Source organism: Serinus canaria, chromosome 1A (genome assembly GCF_022539315.1).
Source record: "Serinus canaria isolate serCan28SL12 chromosome 1A, serCan2020, whole genome shotgun sequence".
NCBI classification, from domain to species: domain Eukaryota; kingdom Metazoa; phylum Chordata; class Aves; order Passeriformes; family Fringillidae; genus Serinus; species Serinus canaria.
The window spans coordinates 43,773,908-43,801,021 of NC_066314.1; the positions used below are offsets into that span (position 1 = coordinate 43,773,908).

General features: G+C 38.2%; 1 long non-coding RNA gene across 1 annotated transcript; it reads right to left on the bottom strand.

Moving 5' to 3' along the window:
- Positions 1 to 13,590: 13,590 nt before the first annotated feature.
- On the bottom strand, positions 13,591 to 26,367 carry LOC108961599 (uncharacterized). The gene is made up of 3 exons (XR_001989945.3): positions 26,247 to 26,367; positions 20,594 to 20,748; positions 13,591 to 19,650 (listed from the first exon to the last, which is right to left on the bottom strand). It is a non-coding gene; the product is annotated as an uncharacterized LOC108961599 (long non-coding RNA).
- Positions 26,368 to 27,114: the final 747 nt, after the last annotated feature.

Genomic DNA, 27,114 nt, shown 5'->3' on the forward strand with positions numbered 1-27,114 from the left:
CTGCAAAGGGTTCTCCTGAGATGGGTGACCACAGCAGTGCTGAGCTAGGTGCAATGACTCTTCAGGTGTCTTTCAAAGCTCCAGTTTTTACTAAGTCTGACCTTTTCTCTGATTGTCTCTCTCTTCCCTCTTAGTTACCTTCAGCTCTTCCCCAGTATTCTCTTGCCAGCTGCTGAGGAATTTGGTCACTTTTTTCCTTCAGTTCTGAGGCCTTTGTCTAAACTTTATGAAATGATAGGCTAGAAGGAATCCACACCAAGGTCCTGCTGTGCATTCTCAGTCATAAATTCATCAACAGAAGGGTTCTTAGGGCTGGTGCAATGTCTGTCCTGACATTCCTTCCAGGAAGCTCTGACCAACCTTTCAACTTGGCCTCCTGTTTCTTCCCGGACTTCAGAACATTCACTCCCAGGAATTTCCTTCCCTTCTTAATGATTGTAAGATGCTAATGCCTCCTCAGCAAGACTGACCCTCAAACACATGTTATTCGTTACATGAGCCTTACTTGTTCTTTCCCATAGGAGGGTGGCATAGTCATGGATGAGTCTGCCTTCCCCTAAACAAGTTTGCTGCTTTCAGCAGAAGGGTCTGAACGAGTACTCTCCAGCTGCTATGTCAATGTGCTCTGGCTTCACAGCTGCCTGATCTTGAGCTCAGGAAGTGCTGGGATCTAGCAATTGTGCTTAAACCTTTCCCACTGGTAAAGAACATGTGTTTTCAGAATAAAAATATTAGTAAATCTCCCTGAATGAAACAATTTTTAATTTTTATTGAGGAGCATAAACAAATTATTTCTTCATTTAAGGGGTTTGAATAAGCTTTATAAATATATATGTGTGTGTGTATATACATGCATACAGATATATATATGTATATACACACACACATACACACCCTTTCATGATGTAAATGTGTATTGCCAGATGTCCCACTGCAAGGCTTGTCTAGCAAAGAGGTTATATTTTTTTCATTTCAAACCATCCCATTACTTACTTGAAAGGTAAAAAAAAACTTAATTCTTGCTGTCCAAAGGCAAAAGAATTGTATTCTACCAAGCAAACTGTGGAAGTATTTCAAACCTGATTTTATATATTTTATTAGAAAAGCTGCTTCACTTTGTTTTCACTTGTCAAGTCTTTGTACCCGAGCTGCTGTGAGTGCCTGTATGACCATTTGCCCTGTCTTAAACATGTAAACAAATACATGTTCCTCAACATCTCCTGCCTGCTAGTCCTAGCATTTCCCAAAACAGGGCCTAAAAGCAGCATAGATTGCCAAGGAACACAGGGAAGGGAAAGAAAAGAATCTTGATAAGCTGCTTCTTAATTGGCTAATAAATGAGAACTAAAATATAAGAGGAAACGTTCAAAAGAACAAACTGCAGCAAGAGACTTCTGGCAGGGCTACAGAGGGAAATCACATGATATATTCTGAAGTTTGCAGACACTGGGAAGTATCCACAGTTTCTTGTCCATGTGGAGACAGGAAATGCTCACCAGACTGGTAGTCTTCAGCAGCTTTTTTTTTTTTTTAAAGCCTCTATTTTATCTATGTTTCATTTCCATAGAAAGACTTGCTGCTTTCTGTGCTGTGTGCTCAAGCTGCGGGTAATCAACCTCTGCATCTCTTCCTTTAAGTTCTGTGTGAAGTCAGTCTCCTTCCTTCCACTGCACTGAAAACCTGTGTGCTTTGGCTCTGCGGAGTCTCCCCTGCACCCGCCCAGCCCGTTGCTGATGCTGCTTTAAACAGGGTTCATTCGATCAGCCTCAAAGAGGTTTAGATCAGCAGCTCCTTAAAGCAGGTATGAAGCCTAGGGGCTGGCTGTGCTAGGGCTCCAAGAACTCAGATTCTGGGTCGGATGTAGGCAGTAGCAGGAAGACATTCCTGGAGGCTGACATTTTGTTGTGGTAGGGTTTCCTGCCTATGATATTTCCCCAAATTATTTTGTTTCTCTTTTTTGTATTTTCATTTACCTCCATTCTTTTGGCCATGGATATGAATCTGGACCTGAAGTCTTCTTTACATATTTAATCATGTACATCACCAGGATTATTTTTAAGCCATTTTAAAATTTGTGCCTGGGTTTCCCCAGTTTCAGAAGTAGTTTTCTTAACTGTAATGCTAACCACTATTAAAGTCTTTTTGGTTGCTATTATTTCTTCAGCATCTGTAATAAAATTCTGCCTCACTAATGCCTGTATCGTTTTTTCTCTTTATCCTGTATCCCTGACAGTTGCCTAGGTGGACTGGATGTGGCTTATCCATCCTCCAATTAGTAATGATTGAATGGAATAGAGAATGCTTATACAGGGATGCAAAAATGCTGTATGAGCACTTTGCTTGATTTTTTTTTAATACAGAATTTTATTTATAATTCCACTTTCATCCTGAAGATGGAATTAATTTTAAGCAATCCTGGCAATAGTTTCTGCAGTATTTTTTGCTGACTCCTTGGTACAAGCACTTTAGTAATGAGCACTTGCTACTCTCTCCTGAGTGATGACTGAAGAAAAAATGTTTTTCTGTGTCATATGCTTCCCATTGTACCTTCCCCTCATCCTTCAGAGACCTCTGTGCTGTGGCAACAGTTGGCAAAACTCCTTTTAGCATTACCTAAATGCCTGTGTAGGTGGGGCTTTAGGAAGAAAATAATGTGTCAGTTGAGGACACTGGTAGCAGGTAGATCTTTAATCCAGGAATGTGGCTTAGGTGCTCTGCAGGAGATGTATTCTACTTGTGTGTGACTCCTAAGAGACAGACTTCCTTTGCAGGCTTCAGAAGTGCCAAAAGAGCAGCAACAGGACAGAGTCACTCCTTTTATCTGGAGCTTTTCCGTTCCCTGGTAATGCTTAGACTTTTCTATCAGAACTCATCAAAGGCTGTGTTCTGCTGCTGTTAGGAGTTGTGGCTGATGTGCACCTCTTCCTGTAAACATTCCCTGATTTGGTTTTAGGGTTAACAGCTACTGACCACTCTTCTCACTTAGGTATGACCCACTCTCACCTAATTCACATCCCCAGGAAGGAAGGCTTAAAAGGTTACTGGAAAGAATGGAAATAATTTGATCATGAAATGCAAGAGGTGAGGCAGGAGTATTTTTTCTTTTGAATCTTGCTGCCAAATTGGTGCATAATTCGTTGTGCAAAAGGTCTTGCTTACTGTTTGCTGTTTTCAGGTTTGTGTGTTTGTTTTCATATGGAATACAGAACAGATCCAATTGCTCCTGTTAGAAGGAGATGTCAGTCTACCAAAAAGGATTTCCTTTACTTGGAGACTTCTTGAATGCTAAATTGCCTGTGTGTATACTTCATAATGTACCATATGCAAATATTCTTCAGGAATTGATACTACCACTTCAGTCAATATTTTCTATGTTAGAACTGTATATTTCCTATACTGCCAAGAATGTATATATATCTATGAAGACTTAAGATTGTATCTTTTTGAGCAAGCCTCTTTCTTCAACCATCTGAAACTTTCTTCCTGTTTCTCAAGTTTTCTGCTAATTTATTAGACTCTTGTGTTATATTGTGTACTTTTGTATCAGTTGTATTGCTGTATTTCTTCTTTCTCTCATTAAAACCTGTTCTTCTCATCCTTCTACTGTGCTGCTTCATATTGGAAGAACTCACACTATATCAATTAACCAGCTGTAGTGTAGTGGGTTAGCCTGAGGTGGATCCAGACCAGTCCTAAAAAGCCAGTCATTCAGATATTATATTGTTCCACTGATCCCAACACATAATCAGCTTTATTGTATTAAGCTTAATTTTGCAGCACAGTCTGTACTTTTGTAATATAGTAAAGAAGAAACCTGGAATGGGACTCTCAAGGTATAAACAAATGGACGAGTACAAAAAATGTACTGAATTATGAAGCCCATAACTCTTATGGATGGTTGCTTCTGCTTACATTCATTAAGATATTCCTGAAGGAAGCAAATTTTGAGGAGAGATTTGGAAAAGGATTCCAAGGGCTATTTTTTCCTAGAAATATGGCCATCAAGTTAGTCAGTTATCTGTGCCATCTCCATGCTTAATTTATCTTACAGGTAAATGAAGAGGGAAAAAAATGAATGCAGGTTAGGACCTGTTTGCTTACTTCCATTAAAGAGACAGCTGATTTACAAACAAGAAAATTCTGTCTCACAAGAAATCACTCCATGAACAGATAGAGAAATGATAGTGCTTTTTTGTCTTCCCAGTGAAAAGCAGTATTTTCAGTGTTTCACTGATGCTAATTCCTTTTTAGCAGTGCAGTATGTTCCCTAATCTGGAGCTCTCAATAGGCTCTTTTCCCCACAGTATGCAGGAGGAAAGAGTTCAAAGGTCCTGTACAGTGGGCCCAAGGTATTGAAAGAAAGTAAATGAACAGAACATGCACGTGCACCTGTGTTGAGTATCCAGCAATTTTTGGGGCTTGGAATTCAGCTGTCAAGATGGGAAAATACCAGAAGCTTCTACTCTTGGAAACTTAAGGATGAAGTTAATCTCATCTTTAGCACCATCTTTATAATTATGGCAGAGTATATGGAAATAGCTATGTCACCTAGCCTTGGTTTTTACACAGACTCTTCATCGCCCTCTCCTTCATTAAAACTATTTCTGTGCCACAGCTGCACCTGTGCATGAAAGAACCCCATGGAGTGACCCAGTCCATTTAAGGATTTCTTGTCATGGTGTTGTGGTAGCAAGAAGCAGAAATGCACATGTAGAATAGCCATGCTGGTTCTGATCACACCTGACATGGGTTATATGTAGGTTTAGATTAGGCAAATGCCCGTCTGTGCAACTGCATACATTTGCTATTTGCTTCTAAAGTTGCATTTAGGGATGATACCACAGTGGAAAATATTAAGGAAAATTCTAGTGTAGAGAAGAACTAGCACAGGGAATTCCACAGGCCACTGTAGCCTTTTCAATCACTCGCAGAAGTGCTTGCAAAAACACCCAGCCTAAAGCTGATCTGTCCAGACTTCAATCAAGAATGCTTGACTTGGAGAGAAAGCATGATAGGCCAGTAATTAATATATTTGAAAATGCTACTGTTAATTATCTGTTATATTTAGTCCCTGACTTCTCTATTGTTTTGTGCACACATGAAGCGACAAGCTTCCTTCAGAGATGAATGGACTGCAACTATAATATGTGCCATTGATAGAAATTAAATACATCGTTTTGTTAAGTTAAAAAGAAGTCAAAGAAAGAGACATTCCATGACCTGTCTAAGCTAGCTGAGAGCAGCTCAGCAAAAGACTGCTCAATTAATTTTGGCCTATATTCTGTTATTCTTTGTTGTCACTGTTATCACCTGCTTCTTAGCTATTAACAGTAGCTTAATAGATCAGCAGCAGCAGCATCATTGCCTGCATGATCTATTGGTTAAACCAAGAATGGAAAACAGTGATCTTTGCATTCATTCCAGGCAGTCTTGAAGTTTCCATTTGATTACTGGTTTGCATCAGCTTTAAATTGAAAATAAATATATGGTTCCCAAAAGCCATGTAGTAAATAAATTGCAGAAGCTGCAATTATTTCCTTTTCCTGCCTATCTTTATTTCTGCTTTGAAAACTTCTGTGAGAGAGCCAACTATTGCAGGACATGCTTTAGCTCCTGGGAATGCTCCCTCCCTCCAGTAGCTGTATGCTCAGTATGCGGATGTGAGGTGTTTGACCATCTCCTGCTATTTCTCTAGGTTATGTTTCTAAAGCTTCCCTGCAACTATTAATGAAATTAAGAAGCTAATTGCTAGAAGACAGCTGGCAAAAGTAATTGCTCCTTCAATTGCAATAAATTTTTATGACTAGTGACAAAATGTATATATAACAGCCCATAAGACAAGTAAGTCTTGGTCAGACATGCACAAAGAAACAGTGGATGAGCCCAGGACCTTCCTCTCTTTTCTTGTTTCCTGCTTGACAGTAACTACCAGTAAAGATTCTGTGACTCAGCAGCTGGGTTTAGACAGCCCAAACTGTTGAATGGGACAGAAAGGAACACACAAGATGGATAACTTGTAAACACACCAAAAATTTCCAAGTACTTTAATACTGACACTGCTGTACTTGCTGCTCTGAGTCACAGTGCTTTATATATAAGAAATTAAACAAAGAAGCCAAAAGTCTGACAATGAAGTTATTACAACCAATGCTGATGGACAGTAAAATACCTGAACGTGAAATCACTTGGAAGTAACCCATGTGATAATCACTCTTTGTCTTAGCTATTTTTTAAGGTCTTTAGTAGACTGGCTGTACCCAATGATAATAGAGTTGGCAAAGAGCAGCTTTCCTTGGATGTACATCTGCCAAAGAAGAGAACAAAAAAAATGCTGAATTGGCAAGAGCAACCTCTTAGTCTAAATGAAGATGACAGATTGAAAAATGAAGAGGGTTGTTAGGTAGCCTGACTTACAACTTTATTATGGTATCAGCTTTCACCATTCACGACTTTTTTGTATAAAATATTTTATTTTATTTAAGAATTAAAAAATAAATCTCAGATTCTTCTGGTCCTTCCAAGATTTCCAAAGAGCATATGGGAATGTACAACACAACATTTGGCATGCTATTTCATGGACTATCAAAACCCACCATCCAACATTTCAGTTTAGGTGTGTCATAATATGACATATTTGAAGATGAACACAATAAAGTACCTTAGACGTAGGAAAAAACAATTGTTTGGGTTTTCTCTTCATATGTTAACAATTTTTTAAAATTTGATTTGTTGTTGTTGTTGTTTTGTCATTTTACCAAGAAGGAGTAAAGTAGGATATCCTGCTTCAAAACTTTTGTAAGTAGTAATGAACTTTCCTGTTTAAATACTGTATCTCTTAGAAAACTTCTAGAGAAGAAAGGTGAAGAGGTTATTTTGACTAGTGATTATAAACCTATAGGAATTAACTAGGCTTGATATTCAAAGCCATAAGTTTTCAAAATGTGGGCAAAATCTGAAACTTTTGTATTTTTTCTCCCTAGAAAAGTGAACCACAAAACTAAAGCAAATTCAGAGCTGTTCAGAAAGATCCAGAAACATTTTCTTACTCTTATGTCCACAGTTTTGAACTTGATTTTGATTCTGAAGTGAATTTCATGATGTCTCAACCATTGTAATATTTCCTGAAGGTGGTATTTATAGATTGCTGTCACATCATGACATTCTCAACAAAGCAGATCAGTTAAAAGCCAAATTCTGTTTTGTGCTAGAATTCTTAAACAAATTGAGTTAATGATGCATTTTGTAGTAAGATGTCAACAAACTAAAGGAGGCAGCCTTCTGGATTTTTAGAGTCTTTCTATTCACTTTGGGTTTTATCACAGTATCACACAGTAGTCTATGTCCCCAGATTCAAAATTACCAGAGCAAGTTCAAATAAGATAAATAATTTTCCAACATATGGCAAAGACTGTTCCACACATATGGATAGATAAAACATATGGATGATGTCAGACTTAGGACTTGAAGAAAAGCCTGCTGAAATGCTAGATACAAGAAGGAAGGTGAGAGCAATAGACTTTTCTTGGTCAGTGACATAGCTGGGTCAGATTTATGGTGACATGAAGGCCCATGTCATTGTTCTGGCAGTGTAAAGGAGTCTTTGTTTCAGAGGAAATTGGCTGAATTGAATTTTAAACTGGAAGGATTTTTTAAGCTGTTGTACTATCCAAAGCTACTTAAGTTGTGGGATGTTCCCGGTGTTAAACATGGAAACCTCTGGCTTACTTCAGGGAAGCTCTCAGCTTGCAGGACTCCATGAACACTTCAGGGTAAAGCATATTCAAGCAACAATGGATGTATTGTTCACTAGATTGAAATCCACAGGACTATGAAATTGCCTTCATCTTACATTCATGCTAGTATGTATGTGTTAATCTGTAATATAACCAGTAATGAATGTAATATAGAGCACTGCTTTTACTGCTTTTACTTATGGGTAATTGAGAGGGGGGGAAAAAGCATTTTTCAGTTTTATAGGCAAAAATTATTACAGTATTGTTTTATTCAACTCTGAAACATTTTTCTTTCAGTTGAGTTACTACTAGTTACTATTACTACTCTTTACTATGAAGAGCTTTATTTACCTGTGTGAGAGGAGCGCTCAGAACAGTGCAGATTTGGAAGTGATGAACAGTTACATCAACATAATTCATGTCACATTACAGCAAAGGTCCTTGTTTCTCTGTCTTCTTGTTTAAATTCACTGCTGGGAGCTGTGTCAGCATCATAACAAAGGGAGTCCTATAAGCTCTCCTTGGGGTACCATTTTGAGTGTACATCAGCAAATGGAAATGACAACTAGCACTTGACTTCAGCTACTGATTCTCTGGCTACATGGACCCTTTTATGTCTGTGTTCTTTCCCTTGAGGCAAATTCTTACTCATTTATTCTAATTTTCCTGACTATTTCTTGATTTTCATATTCTTATTTCATTCTCTTCCTCATATCTTGTACTGTTTCTCTCCCTGCTTTGTTTCCTTTTTGATAATGCCTCTTCCTGCTTCCCATAACTTCTTCCCCTTTCCTGTCATGTATTTCATTACACAGATCATCCAGTCTCTTCGTTCTCTGTCTCTTATCTTTTCCCTCAGTTCTGCATGTTCTTTCCTTGCCTATGGTGGAAGCACAAAGAACATGAGAAGAAACCCCCAGCCACTTCCAGCCCAGCTTACTGCCTCTGCTCCATACACCAGGGATTTGCACTTTGGCTTGGTCCTCATGTGTAGTGTTGTCCAACTGAGCCTTTCACTGCCACATGGGTGAGCAAGCCCAAACACTGCTCCCATGTTGGTTTTGTGTAACCATGGGATTTATCCTACTGCCAAAACATGGTGGGGTGCACACTGGCTGTGTTGTTGCATTCGGAGTTCTGACAGCCTTTCAGTGTGGTTGCTTTCAGAAGGTTGCTTCAGCCTTTCAGAAGGTTGCTTCCCCACCTAACAAGCAGGTAGGGAAGCAACCTTCTGCCACTGTGGGATTGCCTACAGAGTGCTTTGCAAACAGCACTGCTGTTCTCTGATACATGTGGTCCATCAATGTACAAATAAAGAGGCTGATAGAAGGGGTAGGTACCTCTGTTCCAAAAATGATCTGATGCATGAATGCACACTGCATTGAAACTTTTCTAAGTGAATATAAATGAGAAGGCTGCCTCTGGCAATCATCATCGCTGTCAGAGGAATGTAACCCTTTCCATTACAATTCACCTGGTTGATTCTGTGTTGTTATGACATTGAGGAATTTCATTATTCTTTCCACCAAAAGCAATCAATTTGTGCCTTCAAGCATAAAATTCAAGTATGCTTGAAGCTTTGCTTTGCTCACATGGTATGTAAATGTTACCAGTCAAAGTCTTCCAGTGTTCTTCAAGTTCCTGTCACCCTTATTACAGCCTTCTGTAACACATGACTATCACAGGCTGGCATTTTATGGCATAAGTAAAAGTTTTACCTTCTACAGGACACCCTTCTGGCTTCCTTCACCTCTAAAACACCAAGAACTTATAAAATAAGAAGATTCATAAGCAAGCAGCTCTCAAGGTCAACTTTTCTCAGTAAGTATAAACTGGCATAGCAAAGCTTTTACTCCTACTGGGATAAATTTAATCCAGAGTGTTTTAAACCCAGGTTTTTAGTAAAAGCTGAGAGATAAATTTGGATGGTGACATTCTGGGGGGGTGGGGGTAGATTTTTTTCTCCTCTCAGAGCTAAACACAGTTCTGGCAAATAGCCCCAGACTGAAATTCTTGAGAGAGTCATAATAAGCAAGCCAGGGCAAAGAGGAATGTTTTTTTCTCCCTGACTAATTCTTCCACATAAAAAGGTGGAAGGTCAAAGATGAACTTTAATACTAATGCAATTCTGAACTTCTATGCAGTAATCTGTCAGAACATTAAAAAAAAAAAAAGTCAAAATAAAAAGTGTTTTATTGTTGGCAACACTATGTTGGTTTTATAAGCATATATATCTCCATCCTGATTTCTTTTAACCTTTGGGAGAATGGGAACTTTGAGATATTAAATGCAGACATTTAGCAATGCACAGTAGGGGTTTTGTGAGTTCAGCCCACCCCATGCTTTTCCTCTTATGTGCCCTTTTGCATCGTTCCAGCTGACAAAAGGAGTCAATTAGGGCCTGTCTTCATGTTATCACCAGTTCTCTTTCCCTAGCGTTTTTTGACCCAGACGGTCATTCTTGAGGTTAATTTCCTTCTGCCTTCTGTCGAGGAATATTTCATGTGGATTACTAAACTTCACATGCTCTTATCATAAAAACAATTTTGTTGATTCAAACTGCCCCTTAGAGAGGCAACTGGACAAATACACATGTGGATGTGCATGCAGATTCAGATGCTCAATTAAAAAAGATTTGCTCATGCTGAAGTTTATTTAAATCTAATCACTATAGCTGAAATACATTTAATGAAAGCTTTGTTATCTCTTCGGGTTTTGTAGGATCACCCTTCTTGGGCTGGTAATGTAAAAACAAGATAGTTGAGCTGTCCTTTTCACATTATAGATTATCTGTGCTGGTGATGATGGCATACAACTTTTAATCATCATGGGGTGTGCAAATAGCAATCTAACCTGGGAAATACAAAGTATAACTTTCAGTTCAGCAATGCTGGAGTGGCCAAATGCATATCAACCAGCATGAATCTGCAGGAAAGCAAGGGAATGGCCAGAGCTCCAGAAAACATGACCAACAAAGAAAGGTTGCATAACCTGGGCTTATTTAGTTATACAGACATGAAGACTGAGTGCAGGAGTACAGTTATGGGAGACAGAAAACGACATAAAAATATGACTTACTACAGAAAGAGAGAAAACAGTCTGGTCTCCATGTCTATGTAAATAGAGCAAGAAAGAATAGGTTTTAACTATAGGAACTAAAACTAGATAGGAAAAACTGCCAAGCAATGAGAGAATAAAGCATTCAGATGTATTTTTGTAAGGTCTCACTGTAGATGTCTACAAGCTCTGTAAGGACTGTACCATCTCTTGTCTTTGCAATGCCACTGACATAGCTGATTTTGTGCTGGTAAAAACAGCAAGGCTTGATGACCTCTTCAGATTATTTCTAGACTATGGAGGCAGTTAAGAACTGTCATTACCCCTTTGCCTAAACTAAAGGCCTAACTCTGAAAACCAAATTGCCTGTTCAGTAGGATGACATTAACAAAAATTCATTATTGATTCATGGCTGCTTGGCTGAATAACTGGAATGAGATAGTGAATAATGTAATGGTTAATAAGCAAACAAGTACACTATCACCACAAAATAAACAAAATGGCTTTCTTAATCAAAGAAACCAAGAGTAGAAGCAGCACAGATTTCCCTCTGAGTTCCTGACTGGCCTTTTCAAGATATCTTTTGTGAACCATAAAACTGTACAAAGAATTGATGTGTGTATTGTGAGGTTCTCTGTATAAATAGAGGATTCCACATCCTGGGCTTATTTCTTAACCATTACTTTTACTGGAAGAAAATTACTAAAAACACTGTCATCTTGATTATCTGCAGCAAAAAATGGCAGAAACTATTTTGAATTATATTCTCAGAAGACTCCCAATCAACCCTTCAATCCAGAAAAGTCCAAATTCACTGGCACAAATTCCTTCCATGCTATTGACAAGCTGCTGAATCAGCTCAAAGCATTCAGCCTGTCTCGCAATGAGTGCATTTAAGAAGCTGGCAAGGCCGGAAGGCAAATGCAATTGTGGAACCCAGCCTTCCTTTTAAGAGTTTTGGATCCTGAGAATCAGCTGAAATGAAATTAATTGGTGTTATTTTCCCTCATCTTTTTCAAGGCAGTACTCTATTTTTCAAGGGAAAAGTGTCATGAAAACCTCACCTATAAAGTTCCTCATGCTGATAAATTAGCTTGGCTGGTACAACCAGTTATAAATGTGTACTGTGCCTTATCACTATGCTGTCTCCATATTTTCAACCTAAATTCATGTAGGAACAGCAATGAAAAGTTACCAGTGGATTTAATGAAACCTTGGTTAGGTTTCCCATCTCAAACCTGCATGCTAGAACACTGGCTGAGGATGTGGAAGTTTGGGATTGGTTAAAGTCCGACTGGTTTCACCTGACCTTTTATGGGAGTCTGGTACATATTCATATCTTGGGGTAGAAAGCCCATGGATTCCCCTACTCTTCATCCTAGGCTTTGCATCTATGCTTGGATGGCTGATTTCCCACAGATGTGTAGAGATTTCACCAGGTAATGGCAAATGCAGCAGGTGTTACTGAGGGCAAGCTTTCTCCTCTTCCTGCTTTGTTTCCTTTTCATTTTTCCTCTTCCGGCTTCCTCTCACATTTGGTGAGCTTGTGGTTGGTTTTCACACTTAGCAGGTTGCCAGTGGCACAAACCAGGCACTCTGCTGCTTGCTGGAGAGGCCTCTGTCATTGTTTGAGATAAATGGAGAATCTGGACTAATGGACCAAATCCATCTGTGCTTACACTAAGTAAACACTAAGTAAGTGTCAGTAACTTTCACAGCCCTTGTTGCTTTCTTCAAGCACGGGAACATGTTTCCAGGCCCATGGATATGGTTAGATTTCAGGTTGCTTTCCCCTCTCTATCACATCATGGTGTCAGTTTGACATGCTCCAGAAACTGGAAAATGCAGTTGTTGAGATTTGTGCTGCTAGAAGTGAGTCAGTCATACCCAGAGGTGATTACACATCTAGAAATGTAACCATCTAATGCCAGTGCCCCTCAGCCAGCTCTCATGATATTTAACCATTGTTCCATGCTGTGTGGCACCAATGGGACAAAGAGGTACCTTGGCTTAAGTTCACTCTTAAACTGGAACAGCACTGTGTTTTGCATGTGTGTAACCACACCATGTTTTATTATTGTAGGGTTCATATGTTATCCTTGTCATTTCTTCACAAATAGCAAATGATTATCAAATTGTAAACTACACAGAAAAGGCATCAACTTTGGAAAAAAAGAGGAATGAAAATTCTATGGGAAAGAAAAGTGAAGGGATGTTTGGTGGTTAACTCAGCACAAACAATGCTTTTGAAAAGGCACTTCTTTCAAATAAAATGTTGGTTCCCTTCTGCCTCCTATCCCTCAAACACACAGCTCCCTAACATTTTGAAAGCACGGGAATTAAGTCCTGGCTGAAGATCTTTAGATGGGGGCAGGGGAAGAGAGTGGGATTGTCCATATGGCAGGAAGTACATGCCACAATCAGGAGAAACAACTGCCCCTGGGAGCAACTACGTTATTGTGATGCTTCTGTAAAACCATTTCCTTGAGGCATCAAGAGACTATATAGAGAGCTGTCTAAAGGCAAATGTTTAATATCATACAGCATTTCCTTCTTGCTTAACATGTGCATTAAGACTTGAACTTAATTTTTTTTTTGAGGCTATGAATTCCTTCTCTCAAACTCATTTGTATTTATTTAGCTGAACAATAATTTTAGTAGGAAATTAAGGATGGACTCTGTCCTAAGTGTACTAAGGGTAGCCTTTTAAATTATTAGACACAGAGACAATTGTGTTTCATTTTGAAGGGTTTTTTTTCCTGATCATCTGAGGAAATTCCGAGGACAAGAGGAAATTAGTTATCTGCCTCCAGAAGAAAGCATGTAAAATTAAGTAGGTTTTTAATCTTTTACACAGTTTGAGGGAAACCTTCCCCTCCTGGGAACATTAGTTTTGCTTCATCAAGGCTTTAAAAATTAAATATATACAAAATTGTTTTATATATTTTGCCAAGGATGACTTCAGAAGTAAAGAACCTTCTTCTCATGAACTCTGTGCATTTTCCTCCCTAATCCTAAAATTTTACTCCAATTAAAGCAATAACCTTGCACATACTGGTATAAAAACAAATGTGCAGGATTATACCAAAGGCTCATTTAACTTGTCTACCATCCTGTCCCTGTGAGTGCCTGGTAAGTGGGGGAGGAATGGAATAACATTTAAAAAAAGAACCTTCTTTTTGTGATCCATATGAGCCATAAGCAGTTAACAATTCGGTGGACTTCAGTTACCAGGGGATTAACAATTTAGGGATTTCCTCAACCAAAAGTTGTGTCTGGGCCATGACTTTTCACAGTTGCCAACAGAGCCAGCACTCAGGAATGTATCTAATTCCATTTTGAGCACACTTACACTTTTGGCCTCCTCAACATCCTGTGGCAAAGAGCTCCACAATTTAATGATGTGCTGTTAGAAAAAGAACATTCTTTTGTTTGAAATCTGCTGTTTATCTCTTCCTTGGTGCGTCTGATCAGTCTGTGTGTTCAGAAACAATCAATAATTATTTCTAATTCCTTTGCCACAACATTTTTGCTTTATAAAGCTCTCTCTTATCTCATCTTAGCCTCTTTTGTAAGCTACCTTATTTAGTCCTTCATTATATGAACAGCCATTCTATATTTATCTCCCTCATTGAGATGTGATGAAGACAGTCATGTGCTGTGTACCAGAATCTCAAGAATGTTTTTATTATCCTTTGACTAACATTGTACTTGCATTACAAAGAATGATCAAAAGTTTTCAGGGATTTGTCACTGAATGAGTCTTAGATCTCTTACCTCAGTGTTAAAAGCTATTGTATCCATCTTTAGGAATAATTCTGAATCTTTTTCCCTATGTAAATTACTCTGCACATAGTGACTAGCAGACTACTAATTTCATACACCAACTGATTATCAGTTAGTGAGTATTGCACAATGCTTCTGGAGCTGTCTCTAACAAGCTTTGAACATTCCAGACAATCAGGCATGACCAATTGATCAATCAATTTTGTCATCTCTGGCACATAACAAATTTTTCAGAAATACAGAAAAGGGGAATTGCAGTCTACCCTAAATGTAATGATTTCATTCTTTATGACTATTACTTTTAAACTGCAATTGGGCCAGTCTCAGATCAGTAGACGCTGTGCTGTTGTTCAACAGAAAAGTACCATAGCCTATTTTAGAATCCAGAACTTCTGAATATTATTTATTACTTTGCTTTTGAGCTACTCTGGAGTTGACTGTGACCCTTTCCAACTTGTGACTTCTGGCAGAGTTGCATTTAAAGCTTCTTATCTTTCTTCTGGTATTTGCAAGTCACTACTGTATGCAATAACACAAGGAGAACTGGAGCTGCTACTTCAGGCAGGTTTCCTTAGTGTCCCCCTATCCTCAGAGAATGCTGGTATACTGCAGTACGGCTTTGGTCGAGTGTTAACAACAAGCCAGTCCTGGCTTGTGTCAGTAACTTTCACTGTTCTGAACTGCTACAGCTTTTGGTAGCATAAAGCTGTTCCCGCTGAGAACAGGAACAACTGGGTAGGTCTGTCTGGGAATTGCTTGAAGATGGGTTGAATACTCCCCTGGAAACAGCAGAAAGAGCCCCCTTTGTATGGGATGTTCACTCTATCAACTGAAAGGCCGCAGGAGGGGTAACCAGGTGAAATAGGATCATGGGCTGATTATTTACCATGAGAGACATTAAGAGTGTTGACAGGAAGGACTATTAACACATTCCTTCTAAAAACAAACTCCATTCTTCCTTAAACAACAGTTAGTTTCTTGTTGAAGCAAAAGAACCAGCCACCTTGCTTTTACCATTCAGCTTTTAAAACAATTAAGACCACGATGACAGACTAATTAGGTTTTAGGTTTTACTCCTCATGCATCTTTTGTTTATATCTGTATCAGAGGAGGACTAAAATCGAGCATGTACTGGTGGCTAATCTTTGTAGCAGTGAATAACAGGTAAAGGAAAAGTGACAAATCAACAGCAAAACCAAACCAAAATGTTGCCTATATATGAGAATGTTTTAAATTATTTTTAAAAAGTAGCATGTAAGCTGTTCTAAGGATTAATCGGTTTACCAGCTGAAATAAAATTGCATGTTATCATGATCTTTGTTTTAAAACTGATAAATTATTTCCATGTGGGAATGCAAGAAAGGTAATATGGGACAGAATCAAACTGCATCTCAGTAATTTATTACCTGAGACTCAGAGCTGTTCGCAATAATTTTCATCAGCCTGTGGATCATTCATAATAAAGCATGTCCTTTTAATGAGTTTGCACAACAGGCCTTCAGTTCGTCGAGTGTTTTATGGAGTATTTTCTCACTTTGTCTCCTTCCACCTTGTCAACAAAAGGTAGTAGTTTTGGGAGATGTTTTAGTTTTTTCGTTTTTTCCCTGCATTTTGGTTTTCCTATTAATTTATCTCACTTTCCCACCAGACAGAAAGGCAATGTTCCTAGTGTTACCAGGAAAAAAGCAGCTCTGTGGTTAAATCTCCTCCAGATATGTGTTCTGTGGTGCTATGCACAGCTAGCAGATGTCAGATAGGCTGCTGGTGTCACCCAGTGGACAGAGAGGCTGATCACACATAGGTGTCATGTAGAGAAATTTTTCTTTCTGTAGGAATAGCTTGTTCCTGAGTGATTAAAACAGCCTTAATTTTGCCATAGCAAAGATGACAGGATATTTTAAAGTACCTCTGTTCTACTGCCATGGCCAGTACTAAAATGTACAGAGCAAAGACAGGAAGCAGTGAACATTCCGTTCGTAAGAATTGAGCAAATAATAACCAAACAACAATTATTGGGTGCTCTCTCCTACTGGGAGAAAGTAATTAAAATAACCAAGCAAAACAGTGTTTGTGCTGGTGTTTATGGAAAGGTGTGGGGATTATCAAAATCCAATTTAATGCAGTTCTGTGCAATGCAAAACATGATTGCATTTTTGTAGCCTAATGATAGCTTGCAACAGAGGTAAACAGGGGTGAACAAGATCTGGAGAATCCTCTCCTCACAGAGTTACAACAGTAATGTATTTCACAAGATGCAATGTATACCTTGCATGCAAAACTTCAATAGAATAAATCACCTATAAATTAATCTCTTACAAAAAAATTCTAGTGTTTCCAGATCATGTATGAAAACTAAATATGTACTTAAAACTAACATCAGTGCATGTTCCATCTTACACTTTTTCCTGATTTGCGAATAGTACTTTTCAGTGTTGGAAAATGGAAAGTTTCTTATTTTTTAAAGACTAAAACATGCTGTTGAGTGCTGTACATCAAGACTTTTTGCCAGAGAGGAAGCAGAACATATAGATGGCTAGATCATATAAATCATATTCCTTTTCTATAACTGTGGCAACTGGCATGTGCTTCTTGCCCCTTGCAGGTGGAATGAGAATGACCGGATTCATTGAAATTCCTGAACTGCTCATAAGTAAAGAAGAGTCAAAGCTGCTGGGACAAACAGTCAGTACTCCTGAAGAGGAAAGATGAACATTCTGCTCTCCTGATGGCTCAAATGCTCTTAAAATGCAGTCACTCATTTGTAACCAGATCACAGAAGTGGCATTGAAAGTTAAATATTGACTGCAATTGTTTTAAGATCCCAAAAACCTGCCAGGAGCTATAGTAGGTCTCTTTTCTAGCAAGGAACACTTACAATCTGTGAATGCATCTGCAGAATTGATATCATATGTGAGGGGGCGAAGGGAATCCAGACAACCCAGAAGCAATAAAGGAAGTACAATTATATCATTAAGTAGGTGGTACATTTTGCTTGACCAATTAAGCTAGTAACATTCCTTCTACATCATAAGCCCTTATGAACTCAAATTTCTCTTTCAGATCAGATAGCAATGGTTATTTACACTGTAAGTTTGATGACAGGAGTTTCTTAATGTCTCAATTTCTCTTTGCAAATCTATTTAACTCTTCCTAGAATTAACAGCTCCTCTGATTTATAAAGCTGGACTTCAGAGTTGAAAACACAAGGGAGGTAGCTAGCCCCTGTGCAACTTTCTTATGGATTTGTCATAACCCTCTGGACCCCAGGCTTTCAAAATCTTATGCTCCTACCATTAGTGGACAGGGGTCAACTGGACCAACAGTACCAGCACTGTGAGCAGAGGAGGCAATACAAAAACCTTTTTTTCCACTTATTTCCCAAATAGGTTTTTGGGTCAGGCTTCCAGGAGAAAGGAAAAATATGAAAATTTACATCTGAAAACATCCTTACTTTCTTCCTCTTAAAGGTAGATATTTAATTCAGATTTAGCCCTTGATTCTTGGGCTAAAAATCCTTTTAGTGCTGAAATGTATGGGAATTCCCTCAATGACTTCATGAAGGCCAGAAGGTCATTTCTTCTATGCTAACATTTAAAATGCAAATCAGAAATGATAGTGGCTGATTTCTCAAGAACTGGGAAAATAAGACACAGTGAAAGAAGTAATTTGAATGCCTTAATTGGTACTGAAGCTCCATGTATGCAGACTCAAATCCTCGTAACATTAAAATTTCAGTGCAGCTCCACTCGCATCTAGTGGCAGGTGGAATATTTTGAATACAGAAGTCACTGATGTTTACTGTTGTGCCCTCTGTGCCACGATGATAAAAATGCCTGTTCAGTCTCTACTACCTTCTATCTCTTCTACTGTTAACTCTATTGAGAAATTTTCAGGTAACAGACAACATTCAGGGAACATCGAACAAAAAAACCCCATTCCTTGTTTTAAAATGTTCATCATATTACTTATCTTTTGCTTTTCTGCCTTTCCAAACTTTAACTTCCTCAGATTTCCAGTCCTTCTATATACAGACTTACACAAATATACTTTGTGCTGTGTATTTCCATAGTACTTGGCCATGTGAAGGGGTGATGGTGCCTTTTAGTAAGTCACTGATCACTAAGTTTATACCGTAAGGAAAATGATCTGGTTTGAAATTTTCTAGCAGTATGCTTCTGTGTGGAATGTTTTTCCACTCATTTTTATTAGAAAGTGCTGATTCCTGGAAACCAAAATGTTTCAATAGCAACAAAAAGATAGTTTTTCACACTGCTACCAAATGACAGATTTCTGCTCAACTGAAGCAAAAGCCTCTTGTGGTTACTAATCTTTGGGTCCCACAATGCCACAGAAGTTGCACACATACCACAGAGCTTCCTGGTACTCTGGCAGAGTTCTCAAGTTTTAGGGCTCTCCTTTACATCAAGCAATTGTTCAGGGTTACTCCCTCAGCTGTTTCAGAAAACAGAATGATGTGAGGAATTCATCTAAGCTAGGAATAGCAATTTACTCCATCTTCAAAGATAAAAATTGAAGTAATATTTCTTTTACAGAAACAGAAAAAATTTTGGTAGGAAATTCTAGTATTTCTAAACTTTTGTTCTCCTCTGGAAATATATTTTTTTAATATGAATTTCCTCATTTCCTGTAGAACACAAATTTGGAATGGGTGCCAGTCATTTCTAATGAGACAACTTTATAGACAGTTTAGCAACCAAATAAACATAGAATTTTATAAAAACAAATCTCTTTAAAATCTTTAAACATGTGTTGGAAAACTATCTACCGTCTGGTAAAACCCACCTGAGCACAAGGCATACCTCTGTTTTTGTTCTTCCTGCATACAGCTGCTTTGTTTTGTCTTCACAAGTGTCCTTGTTTATTTTTGAAGATGAGACAGACTGTTTTGATTTGCTCCTTAGTGGACATTTGATTGTTAATGAGGCGATCATACTCCAGGTGTGGCAGATAGGGAATCTGATGATTACTTCTGCTGCACATCTTTCCTTCCTTTCCCATAATTCTGCGAAGCACAGTAGGTTAAGCAGCCTGGGATGTCACCCACAGCTTGTCCCTGCCATGAGAAAGAAAAAGTATCAGGGAGAATGTTACCAAGTTAGAATAACAAATAAATCAAGTACAGATTGAAGAGTAGCAGAAAATTGTCTCTATAAATGAGGCCTAGGCCCAGTCATCCCCTATTATTTAAGGCGTGCTGTCATCTCAGCATTTCAGGTGTTTCTTAAGGCCTGATGCAACCAGAAGTGCTGCAGATCTCCTGGCTCCTGCCAAAACAGCCTCTGAAATCCAGCCAACAGGAGAAAGAAGGATATGCTTTAACTAGATGAGCTAACCAGGCAGGCTTTGGTAGCAGCCAAGAGCAGACTTCAAAGGTTACTCCCTAATGATTTGAAGGTCTCGTAGGCACCTCTTATCTCAGGCAGTTGATTGCGGTATACTCATTTTATATTGTGAATGTGCTATATATATTGTTATTATTTGTCTTTTATAAGTGTGGTGAAGACTAATTTGTTTAAGAAGTCTTTTGTAAACTGGGGGGATTCTGTAGGTTGTTTGGTCCTGTAAAGCAGGCAGCAGGAATGCCAAGATCCAGAGCCTTATCTTTACACCTCCAGTGAAGACATCATATCATCAATAAACACCTGCCACTCTGCTCTTGTTCACTCCTCTCTTGTTCCTTTAATTTTGCTCATTTTTAGACATTGTGGAGTTTGTAAAAAACCACTGTTGCAATTATTCACCCATAGGAAAGGTATCAATAAAAGGAGACTTGCCTCAAAGGCATGAGGGAACCTTGAGCCCCCAAAGATGCAGTAAGAAATCATGTCACCGTGTCCCATTAGAAGAAACGAAGGACAGTTGAGGATTGCTTAACTTTGAAAAGCTCCTACTGTTCTTACCCACACACAATTCATCCCATGCAATGGTGTCATGGTTTGGAGGAACAGGTGAACTACTTAACTATATGCAGAAATGAACTGCTAGAAAACTCTTACCAGCAGTGTTTGCATTGGAGCCATCCTTGTCCAGCCTTAGTTTAGATTCCTCACTGTGAATTAATGGCATAGAGCACATTCCTTCTTTTATTTACACAGAGCCCAGCCATAGGCAGCTTCTCTGATGTGATGTTACTTTCAGTAAAACAGAAGCCCTGCATGAGAAAACAATGGTAAGTAAGGGAAGGTTTAATGGCAAAATGAAACAGATGAGCAACTTGCATTAGCAAGATGTTCCATGTCTGGGTGAAGTCAGGTTTCAGAGGATTGCCAAGGGTATTGCAAACCTCTTTGCTTTAATGGATTGAATGAAAAGACATTCATCTGAGACTAGCAGATTATTTAAAATCAAATATAGACCATCTTGTACTTGTAAAGGAAAGGACTCAGGAAAGATACTGTAAACAATATTCCCTCTGTTCTTCTGGCTGCCCTTACACATTTTTAAGAAGGCAAACAAAGTAGTATGACTAGGACTCTAAACAAACTCTGAGAAAGCAAGTCTGATGCTCAGATTTTCTGTATATTACACCTGTCAGGTGGTGGCACTTGAAAGGGCAGAGCATCAATCAAGCACAAAATATATAGGGCTTGGGTCTTCATAAATGCTGGTTTAGAGAAGCATTGCTGTCAAACAGTTTTTTGGAGGCAAATATCACAAATAGTATGTGATATAATGGCTAATAATACAAAAAAATTAATCCTATTTCCTAAAATAGTATTTAAAGATGTAATATGGGCATTTCTCCAAACCTTCACAACTGCAGCTTCATTGTTGTTGTTGCTTTTAGAATGTCATATGAAGTACTGAAAAAAAACACGTCATGAAAAAAGAGTGTAAATTCTTTCTATGTGGTGTAAGTAAGCAGTCAGAAAAGAACCAACTAGTGACCAGGGGGAAACCAGTGATTTTATCTCTTCTCCTTGTCCCAGTCATTCACCTGACAGGATAAGAGTATGGTTCCTGCTACATGCTGTGAGGAGAAGCATCTGATCTATAAGGAGAGGAGTTTCTTACTTGGGAGCTTGGCTGTTCTCTTTCCTCTTCCCTTGTGATCTCTGCATACCTGAGGTAATTGAGAGAGCATCTGCAGACTGAATGATGCCCTTCCTTAAGGGCTGCAGAGGAAGGTCAGACGTTTTCTGAAGGTGTATGCAGCCAATTCCCAAAATACACCACCACTGCCAAAAGCAGTGACAAAGTAGGCCTTGATTTGGGAACTGATAGTGTTTTTGCACTTATAAATGTAATTCTACTCTGTGATACAAAATGGAGAGCTAATAGTGACTGTTAATCACACAATTACAGAAACACAGAAATTGTAACTCTCTTTTTCTTCTTTTTAACAAAATTTTGGTTTGCATGCCAACATTCTGTATTCTCTAGAAGTGTTAGAGATTCTACCATGTGACAGTGTGACCAATAATTTAAGTGCTGCAAATACTAATATTTTTCAGATTTGCATCTGTGAATTACATCTTATATAAGTCCTTTCATAAAAAAATTAATACAAAGATTCTGTTGCTAAAGATACTTAAGGGCTACATAGCCAAGAATCAGAAGAATTTTCTCATAATGAATTTTCTCTAATCTCCTCTAAATTTCAATTTTTCCAGTAGTTTGTCCAAATAACAGCAGTTTTGAAGGAAAGTATTTTCTGCTATTAGAAGATATGGATGCAAAGAACTATTAAATGACAGCTCATGGCAATATATCTGGTTTTAATGATCTCTGATTATGCTACTTAGGGCATAGAATTGAAAGGATTAGCTGGTATCTAAAGGTGTAGCCCAGAGCAAGATATGAATTATGTTGCCTAGTGCCCAGATTCTCATAATCATGACCATGTCTAGTGTGGGAGAGTCCTTGGGGTGCAAAAGCCTCACAGACAGATGTGCAAGCAGACACTAATGGGACTCCAAAAACAAGGGTACTAATCTTAGAATCCACCTCTTGAAGAAAGACAATCACCAGCTATGCTTAAATTTAAAGAAATTATTTATCACTCCTGTTAAGATTACTCATTGATTTTATTGTAAGGCAATTAAATATTTGCTGGCTTAGGAAGTTTTGCTGTGTATTTTCTTTAACTGTTTGGATTGCTGACAACTGAAAAAAAAATAGAGCTATTTTATTGCTATTAAAAAAAATGATTATTTTCTTTTTGGAAAAGGAGAATGTTAATTGAGAGATTCTTTCTGACTATAAGAACCACTGTTTAAAATTCAGAGGGAAAATATCAATAAGAAACAAAGGGCAGAGAACAAAGACAAATTCTGATTTATCACAAAGTTTAGACCATTTTTGGTGTTTCCAGCTAATCTATCATCAAATAACAGTTACAAGTATTTAAACGCCACTAACTACACACAGTATTATAATGTAAGCAAACATCACCTTCTGTATCCATTTTCAAAAACTAAAGTTTAGATTATGAAATATAGTTTGAATTTTTGTTTCCAAACAAATAAAAGATAGGCTAGATTCTGAATATGTTCATTTACTAGTTTATCTTCCCTCATTTAGATTGTTTCCTTGCCCATGTAAGCAGAAAGCTGTGCAAATGAGAAGTCGGGAGTTTTTTTGCTAAATATATTGGTGTTAGTAGAGTAGCTTCATGGATTGTGTTCTAAGCTACACATTGTGGACATCTTGCAAGGTGTCATTTAATAACTGAAAAACTGAATTTCCCAGATGTTCAGGAGTAAATCAAAATTCCTCTTCAAATGAATAAGATGTATACATGCTATCTATATGCAATGCATGCGTTTACCTTTTTTAGGCTAAATGGTTTCATACATAACAGGAAGATGGAAATAAAATCTAAATAAACAGAAATCTATTTTTGTTTTACTTGGTTCATAGATTTCTTCTGCTTTTCCAACTGTTTCGTAAATATATTTTTCCTGACTGGCAAATCACTCAAAAAATGTATTTCACCAAAACATATTTCAATCTAACTATAAGACAGCCTTTGTCATAAAGATGTAGACTTTTGGCTGGATAGTTAACCTAAATGGGCAGACAGTACACCACATAAAAGTGAAGACCAGAAAAATATCAATCAGGATTTCTTGGGGCTTCATTCAGTCCCCACCTCCTACATCACAATAAAGTATAGCTACCTCTGAAGGGGCAGTGAGTATACTTAGTATTTTCTCTGGCAGATCAGAGAATTCTAGATAAACTACAGATAATATTCAGCCATCCTTTCAGAGGAAAAAAATTATTCAGCTGTGTTCTGGCTGCACCTAAATACACTGGATGTAGGGTGCTAGAAGCTTAATCAAAAATTGTGAAGAGAGAATAATTAAATAATTAAGGAAACTAGACTGAAAAAAAAAGGCAGGAATAGGAACCTAACTACATAGAAATAACTGTCCTTTTGGGCCAGATCTATAGTAGGTGAACATTGGCATAAATCCACATAAGTTTATATTTAATCTCTAGAAGCTCTTAACTTCATCAATCAGTGGTAAGGCAGTTAGCACATTTAAAAGGAAACAAATCTGGGAGGTGTATTAATGGGGACGCTCATCAATTCCAGAGTTTGCAGTGAAAACAATGTTTTTAAATGGCCTTCAGAAAATGCAACCCTGTAGCAGTTACAACACACCAACCCTTCAAACTGGAAGAGCAGCACCCAGCAGCAGTGCCAAAGAGGAGCACACGCCTTCATGTTGCTACTTGTAGAAGAAGCTAATTGCAAAGAACCCTGTGATGAATTCATTAACTTTAAAGGACTAAAAAAGGTCTACTAACTCCAACAAGCCTTCATATTTATGTTCATATGGAAGAAGCAGACTGAAGTTTCAAAGAGTGATCCAAGACAGTTGGTCATAGGTGAGGAAGTTATCAATTACTCAAGGCTGAAGTCTACAAACAAGTTTTAGTGCTGTCATTCTCAATTAAATCCTGCAAAGTTAGCTTGTAGCTTAAGAACTGTGGACAGAGACAGCTCCCAGGCCTTCGTCTGATGACTTCTGCCTAAAGTAAATGTACTGAAACTGTGCATGCTTTGGAAGGTGGTGCTGCATAGCAGGAAGGCCTGACCTTTCCCAGCCCTCAAGCCAGGTATACTTCTGAGGCAGAGACTGAGGAGTCAGGCATAGACAGAATTGGGAAGCTCTAGTCCTTACATTCGCTTTAACTACAGTGGGAAGGATTTGGGTAGTGTTTAGACCCCAGTAAAAAAAGTAACATTTTAGTACATAAAAAGTTCTTTCTTAAAATTGTCCTCACTAAAGCCTTTAGCACTGTCTGTGCACATGGACCACGAAGAATGCCCTGGTGACACCAAGCAGGGGTCTTGGAACTGTTGCTATTTAATCCAAAAGTCAGTTTGCACCAGCCTTTTCCAGCCTCTGACACTCCTACCCATTCAAATATTATGTTCAAAAACTAACAGCTTTACTACACTCATTAACATTTTTATATGGCTTCTAAAAACATCAAATTAATTTAACATATTTGTTAAATTCTATGATCTGTAACATTATGTAATGTGTATTTGATAACACAAACTCTTTCAATAATTATATGCTTTCAATTTTGCAGACTTAGTAAAAACCAAAACTGTAGATGCAGCATGATATTTTTGAGTACCATGAAGATTTGAATATGCCTGCAGATTTTACAGAATAAACAAAAGTCAGTTTGCAGAAAAAGAAAACCAAGTCTAAGTAAGAATATTTGCCTATATGAAACAATCATGGCAGCTCTTCAGAATTTTATTGCCATTTATTTGATCAGCTGCCAGCCTGGTAGTATGAGCCAAGTAAAGAATTTGGTATGGGTTTGGATACCTGTCATTCTGTCAGGGCCTTATGTAGGCTTTGAATAAACTGCTAGGCATAGTGCCAGTAGCTCTGCAGTGGGTAGCAGGAATTTAAAAAATCACTGATCCAACCCATGTAAATAATGGGTCTGTTTACAAACTCCATGCCTGAAGGCAGGCTTACTGACCAGGGTCACAAATGTTCTGCCTCTGTTTCTGGAATTTTTGCAGTGTGTTAGGACCACCTCTGGTAACTAAAAAGCAGTGAGAGCCTTTTCATGGACTTCAGTGGAAAATGGATGAGGCCTGAAGTAAGGCAAACAACTGCCTGGTAGTGAATATGCCCAACAGCAAAACGAGGAATGGTTCATTTTCCTTGTTCATTTTCCCAAGCTCAGAAAAGACATTTACAAGATGCTTTCAGCTGGGAGGATGGACCTCTGTTGAAATCCTGAATTAAAACAGTTCCAGGCAATTTGCTTTTCCTTCTTCTTGCCAAGATGCTACTTGAGTAAAACAGAAACAAAGATACCCACTCATGTAGGTGCTGTCAGGAGAGATGTTCTTTGTAAAGAACAGGTTGACAAGAGAAGATCTTCTGTTCCTGGAAGTGTCCAAGACGGGGCTGGATGGAGCCCTGAGCAACCTGGTCTAGTGAAAGATGTCCCTGCCCATGGCAGGAGGGTTGGAATTTGATAATTTTTGAGGTTCCTTCCAACCCAAACAACTCTCTGATTCTATGATATGCTAAAGAAATACAAGCATCATGTTCCCTGCAATTAAGACACCTTAGAGAGAAGATGTGAAATTAAAAACAAACAAAAAAAAGAAAAAATATTTAAGAACAACAAGAAAAGTAAAGCAATAAGTATTACCTGTGCTATACCTGGCTGGGCATGCCTGCCATCCCAAGGCCTTTTCCATTCTCTGACCATTCATTTGTATTAGTCACCAGACCTCCTTCCTGATTAAGCATCACTGTTAGGCTGCTGCTGTAAACAAGCAGAAATACGAAACCTGTTTTTCCTGGTGTGTCTTAGTGAAGCCACGAAATCCAAGAAGCTCTCTTTGATCTATGAGTCCTTAATTAAAGAGGCACTTTGCATATCTGCTCCCTCATCTGACTTTTCTCATGGTACAGGCCTGTGAGGCAGGTATCAATTTTTATCCCTGTGATACAGACTAGAGTTGGCTTAAATTCTTGGTTTAGTAATTCAAAATAAAAACTAACCATTGTTAAATGCTGTGAAATTAATGCCATTTCCAATTACTAGTAAGTTCCTAGGAGTTCTAAAACACTGCAAAATCTATTGTAAAATTTAAAGGAAGGGAAAATAGGGTCAAATAGCATGTAGATGTAATGTATGTGTGAGCCCTCAGCTGGCCGTTTCAGGAACATTTTTATGTCTCTATATTTAATATTTATTAAGAATAACATGGATGCTGATAACATTATCCAGAAGAAAAATGCTTATGTTCACTTCACAAGGTCTAGTGGGCCTGAATCTTCAGAGGAAATCACCTGTGTGCTTGCTTTCCCACAAGAAGGGATCTGTTTTTACAGCTGCATTTGAAATTGAGACAGAGGATATAGAAAATACCAGTGTTCATCCTGCAGTTTAACAACAGACCCCTTTAGACAGGAGACCCCCTGTCAAAATGAAGAAAGCCATATCCTTCTATACAAGAACGATAAGCATCCAAACAAATCCTTGCAATTGTTTTAGCAAGATGGCTTAACAC